The following is a 6317-nucleotide window of genomic DNA, read 5'->3' as shown; positions in this document are numbered from 1 at the left end:
TGATGAGAAATCCATGATATAGCGTCACGAATTGCCACAAGCACTGCAGTGTACACCTAACAATTATTAGGCAGTTTCCTGCTTATTCCCTGTTTCCCGTTTGGCAGGTATATTCCGAACGACCTGGTGCCCCTTTCAGGATTGTGTGAGCCATCCGTGTACACATGGTCCCAGTCATCAGACGGCCAGTTGTCTTCCAGGTGTTCTAGAGAGAAAGCACGTGCAGCAGTGGGGTTGTTTTTCTTGTTAGTTTTCTGTAGTAGATCTAGATTAACCGGCGGTATAGGGAGCGTCCAAGGGGCGATCGCTGGGGGGTCGTGTTCATTTATCACGAGCTCCCCCAGTTGCAGTTCCTTGATTGTTTCCCTGATACCCTGGCCGAAGCTTTTCTTTTTAGGATCTCTTACATATCTTGTCTTTTGTAGACTGACAAAAGTAGGGGATCTTTCGCCCAGTTGCGAGATCTTGGCCCAATACCTTGTCACTAGTTCTTTTCTTCTTAGGGATAGGGGCAACTCCCCGGCTTCCAGTAGTAATGCCTCTCTCCTAGTCCCAAGCCCTACGCCAGTCGCAATCAAAGAGCTTTGTATTGGATGGTATCAGGCTTACTTAAGAGTTTTGGCGCGCAGTTCAAGAAGGCCAAAGAGCCATAGTCTAATACAGAGCGTATTAGAACACGATACACCATCATTAATGTAACTCTATTGGCACCCCATGTACTACCCGTTATTTTTCTCATTAAGTTTAAGATTTTGGAGCATCTATCTACAGTCATGTCGATGTGCGATTTCCAGGTCAGCCTTCGGTCAAAGATTACGCCAAGGAACTTGGTTTGGTCTTTAAACTCGATGGTTTTCCCATTCATACACAGAGTCATTGTGCTTATCCCACAATCCCTGCTCACGAGCATACCAACCGTTTTCTTCTCTGAGACTTTAAATCCCCAGTCCTTTGCCCATGTCATGAATTTGTCAAAGGCCTTTTGCATGTTCTTTTGCAGTTCACAAAAGCTCCTCCCTTTCCTCCATATGGTACTGTCATCAGCAAATTTAGCTAAGACAGTTCTGGCATCGAGGTAGGACGATTTCTGTATGTCATTCATCATGATATTGAAGAAGGTGGGACTGATGACCGACCCCTGAGGCGTGCCATTTTCCAATGTTTGCGCGGCACTCAGGAATCTGCCAACATTCACCTGTATCCTTCTATTGCTAAGAAAGCTTTTGATCCACCGAAACATTATGCTCGTTATACCGATACGTCCCAACTTAAAGAGCAGCCCGTCTAACCAAACCAAATCGAAAGCCTTGGTCAGATCTACGAACACGGCACATAACAGGTACGCCGAGAGGAGTGTCTGCGACATAACTTGCTGTAGTCTCACCAAGTGGTCCATTGTTGATCGTCCTTTCCTGAACCCACTTTGATTTTCGTCCATCAGTCGGTTACTCTCCAGATAGAACTGTAATCGGATGTTAACCATTGTCTCCAAGGTTTTGCATAGTGTGGATGTCAAGCTTACTGATCGATAGGATTCTGCCTTTGTCCTCTCTTTCCCCGGTTTCAGTAGAGGGATGATGTTTGCTTTCCGCCATTCTTTAGGTACCGCTCCTGACAGCCAGGATGTGTTGAAGAAGTTTAGTAGTGTCGATTTGGCGTTTCTAGGCAGATGTTTGAGCATTGAGTACTTTACTTTGTCCTCACCAGCCGCACTATCCTTCTTGAGGGAAAGAGCCTTATTTAACTTTTCCCCAGAGAAGGGTAGGTTGATTGGGTCAGCCTCTTCATTAGATTCAATTACTAATGAAGGGTGCTGCGAGTAAAATGTTTCCTACCTCTTCAGAAACTCTGGTGATTGGTTTTCATCTCTGCTTGCGTCTGCAAATGTCTTTTCCTTGCCGTTGGTAACGTACTGGTCTCCATCTTCAAGGTTTGGTATGTTGAATGATCTGCGGTTCCCGTTCATGGCTTTCAGCTTCTTCCAGACGTATTACAGAATGTCATCCAGTGCCCACTTTGTGCCTTCTGGATGGTGTCTCTTGCAGCGTATTTCAACTTTAGGTAGTTTTGGTGGTTGACTTCATTGTAGTGGCGTTTCCGTAGGCGAAGTGCCTTCTTTCTTTCGTTAACCGCCTTCTGACATTCTGGTGACCACCAAGGTTTTCTAATCCTTGGTTTTCCACCAGAAGTCTTGGGAATGGAGTCGTTTGCGGCACCTATAATAGAACTTGTGATGTTGGCAGCATACACGTCGATGTTGGCATCGATGATATCTTCTTCCTTCCAACCAAGGCAGCCTACACGGAAGTTGGCCCAATCGGCTTCTTTCATTTTCCAATTGGGTCTCCCGTTATAGACTTCCCTGGTTGCTTCAGCCCGAATGCAGAGTTCTATTAGTAGATGGTCACTGCCAAGTGTTTCATCTTCGTGTACTTGCCAGTCGCAGCGGTCTGCCATACCAAGCGTACAGAACGTGAGATCTAGGTGCGAAGGTGGGGCATTTCCTCCGACAAAAGTAGGGCTCTCGTCGTTCAATACGCATAGGTCGTTCTCTTCTATTATTGAGCATAGGCTAATCCCCCGACAGTCAATCCTCGGTGACCCGCACAGCACGGGTTTTGCGTTGAAATCCCCGAGAGCTAGTCGAGAAGTGACTGGAAGTCAACTGGTTTTCTCGTGACATCTGGGGGTACATAGACATTCACTATTGTCAATTTTGTATTATTGCTCAATGTGATGGCTATGCCCATTGCTTCTAGAGGGGCCTCTATGTCCAGCGAAACACAAATATAATTTAAGTTATCACTGACGTAGATGGCAAGACCGCCGCCACGTGTCGTGATGCCCGGTCTGTCCCTTCTCTGACAAGTGTATCCGGGCAAGTAGATGTCGTTCTTGGTTGGTAGTAGCTTGGTTTCTTGGAGACATATTACATCTTTGGGGTTGCGGGTGATGTATTTTCTCAGCTCAGCACATCTGGGGGCCAGGCCATTAACGTTCAGTTGTAGAACTTTTACCTGGCCCGCCATGATGACTGTCCAGATGGATGCCGGTAACGTGATACCGGCGAAACCGTGGTCATAAAAATATTTGATATTTAAAAAAACCCAGTAAAAATCGGTGCTCTTGCAAAAATCGTGATTTCACGGTCGGGTGTGACCGGATCAAAACACCTAAAGTATCGTTTGGTAGCTCGATGAATGGGCTATTGTATGACACACTTCCTATCTGATTCCTGAAAGCCGGTTCAGTGCTGCTTACAGGTCTAGTTATTATTATTATTATTATTATTTACCGCGGGAGCCTTTTTCTCCATGATCGAAAACAGATATCGATCTGGGGTTAAATTTTCTCTCTGGAAACTATGTGGTGGTTACTCGAAAAAGTATTTTTGAAACTTCTGCGTAGACCGGAAGTGGCCGAATTTTGAACAGTAGCAATAAATCAAAAATCGGCTGTGGTTTCGCCAATTCTTTACCTATTTTAAAAAAATTCACATTTTTGGAAACTCTGAATCTTTTCCGAGACAATGGCTATCTCACATTTTTCAATTTCGAACATTCATCTTTGGCTTTTGTCGTTCGAAATTTGAAAATACGTTGTTTAGGAGACAATTTTTGTAATTTTTCAAAATTTTCAAATTTGACCTACATTTTGGGATACCTGAAGGAATATAACTTTCATTCAGAGTTATCACCCTTTATTTTTCGAATTTTTTCGAATTTTCTGCCAATTTTGTGTGCCTGAGTTTCGTTTTACGGCCGAATTGACGTTTCTGAAACTTATGGAACATGAAGTTATAGTCCAAAACCAACTGATAAAACTATTTCGACAAGAATCCTTAAACCAGAAGTGGTCGAAAAAATGTCCGATATTTTGAAGAAAAACGCAAAAGATGGGTTGCCAGGCAACGAAACATACGCCCACAGCAGCTAAATCGTCCGGGCAGTCATGAAACATTTATAATACACTAAAATCTGATTAAGAGTAACAACTCATGAAGTAATTATCAGAAAATCATTAGAATTTGTTTGGTTTTTATAAAGTTCTGCCCCATGCTAACGTTTAGTATACAAAAGTTTTAATATCTTGGATTTAGCTGTTCAAGTCATAAAAATTCATTGAAAATCAATATTCTTGTTCGTCTCAAGCTCTTAAACTCTGTGTATCAATCTGAAGTCAACTCTGGCAGTAATTATCAGAAATCGCTGAAAACCAATAGGCTTCTTCGTCTCATGACCTTAAACACTGTGTATAAATTTAAAGTCAATCGGATATTAATTTTGGCCTTTAGAGCGTCCACAAGATTTTTTGAAGTGATCAAGGGCCATAACTCTGGCAGTAATTATCGAAAATCGCTGAAATTGAATAGTTGTCTTTGTCTCATGACCTTAAACACTGTGTATAAATTTACAGTCAATCGGATATTAACTTTAGCCTCTAGAGCGTCCACAAGATTTTTCAAAGTGATCAAGGGCCATAACTCTGGCAGTAATTATCTGAAATCAATGAAAATCAATAGGCTTCATCGTCTCATGACTTTAAACACTGTGTATAAATTTAAAGTCAATCGGATATTAACTTTGGCCTTTAGAGCGTCAACAAGATTTTTTGAAGTGATCAAGGGCCATAACTCTGGCAGTAATTATCGAAAATCGCTGAAATTGAATAGTTGTCTTTGTCTCATGACCTTAAACACTGTGTATAAATTTACAGTCAATCGGATATTAACTTTAGCCTCTAGAGCGTCCACAAGATTTTTTGAAGTGATCAAGGGCCATTACTCTGGCAATAATTATCGGAAATCGCTGAAAATCAATAGGCTTCTTCGTCTCATGACCTTAAACAGTGTGTATAAATTTAAAATCAATTGGATATTAACTTTGGCCTTTAGAGCGTCAACAAGATTTTTTGAAGTGATCAAGGGCCATAACTCTAGCAGTAATTATCGGAAATCACTGAAAATCAATAGGCGTCTTCGTCTCATGACCTTAAACACTGTGTATAAATTTAAAGTCAATCGGATTTTAACTTTAGCCTCTAGAGCGTCCACAAGATTTTTTGAAGTGATCAAGGGCCATAACTCTGGCAGTAATTATCGGAAATCGCTGAAAATCAATAGGCTTCTTCGTTTCATGGCCTTAAACACTGTATATAAATTTATATGGACGCCGGACCGACGGACGGACAGACGGACGGACGGGGGCGACGACAATATACGACCACATTTTGATGTGGGCGTATAAAAATGGGTGCTTTTGGGAAAAACATGATTTCTTCACCCGATATCAATGGATTAAAGAAATTAAGGTATCGTTGGGTGACCCGGGGATTTTCACGCGGATCCTATGAGAGGGCAGCAAAATATGACATGCTGAAAATCAGGTATTTTCTGATTTGGAGCGTTTTTGGACGCCTGTATCTCGAAAACTGCTCAAAGGATTTTTTGTAAACTTTCCCTATCGAGAGTCCCTCTAGTAGTCTTGTGCATGAATCCATCCAATAAGACATTGAAATTTCTGGAATAGGTAAAATAACGTACTGAAAATCGAAAAAAGTTTTGGAAAATGCTCTATTACTTTTATATTTAAAAAAATTTTTACAAAAAAGTTACATATTCAGATAGCTGACGTAATTACGATTCTAACGATGTATAATTATGTATTAAAATATTTAAATTTAATTTTCGATATATTGACATTTTTGCATTTTTGGCAATATTTAACATAGGATTTCCCAGGGGCATTTCATCTGATCAGACAATGTAATATATCATTACATAGCCCTGTGGCTATTTGATAAGCCAATCCGGTTATTAAAACTATCCCGACAATAATCTCCATACCGGAAGTATTCAAAAAATGAAGAAAAAAGGTTAAAAAAAAATAGTGCTCCTGCGAAAAACTTGATTTCTCCATCAGATGTTAGCGAACCAAAAGAACTAAAGTATCCCTGGATAGCCCCATTAATGGACTATCATATGACATCTGAATGATACGATTTAGATGGCTAGAAAATAAATTATGGTACGCCGAAAATCTAGTATTTTCCGTTTTGGAGCATTTTGAGACGCCATTTTCTCGAAAATGAAAACTAATTTTTTTCTTAAACTTTTTTTACTCAGAGTCCTATCGGTGGACTATAGCGTGAGTCCAAAAATAAAACCATTGAAATAATATAAGTGGTCGAAAAAGAGCCTCAATCTTGGAAAAAAGGTGAAAAATCCTTAAATTACTTAAAATGCTCTTCTAATTTTCTTTGTTTGGAAAACAGCTGAAACTTCTTGGACAGAAGGTTAGGTAACCAACCAACTTGTT

The sequence above is a fragment of the Patella vulgata genome, chromosome 3, assembly GCF_932274485.2.
Source record: "Patella vulgata chromosome 3, xgPatVulg1.2, whole genome shotgun sequence".
Taxonomy (NCBI): domain Eukaryota; kingdom Metazoa; phylum Mollusca; class Gastropoda; family Patellidae; genus Patella; species Patella vulgata.
Note: the sequence above shows the minus strand (reverse complement) of the source record.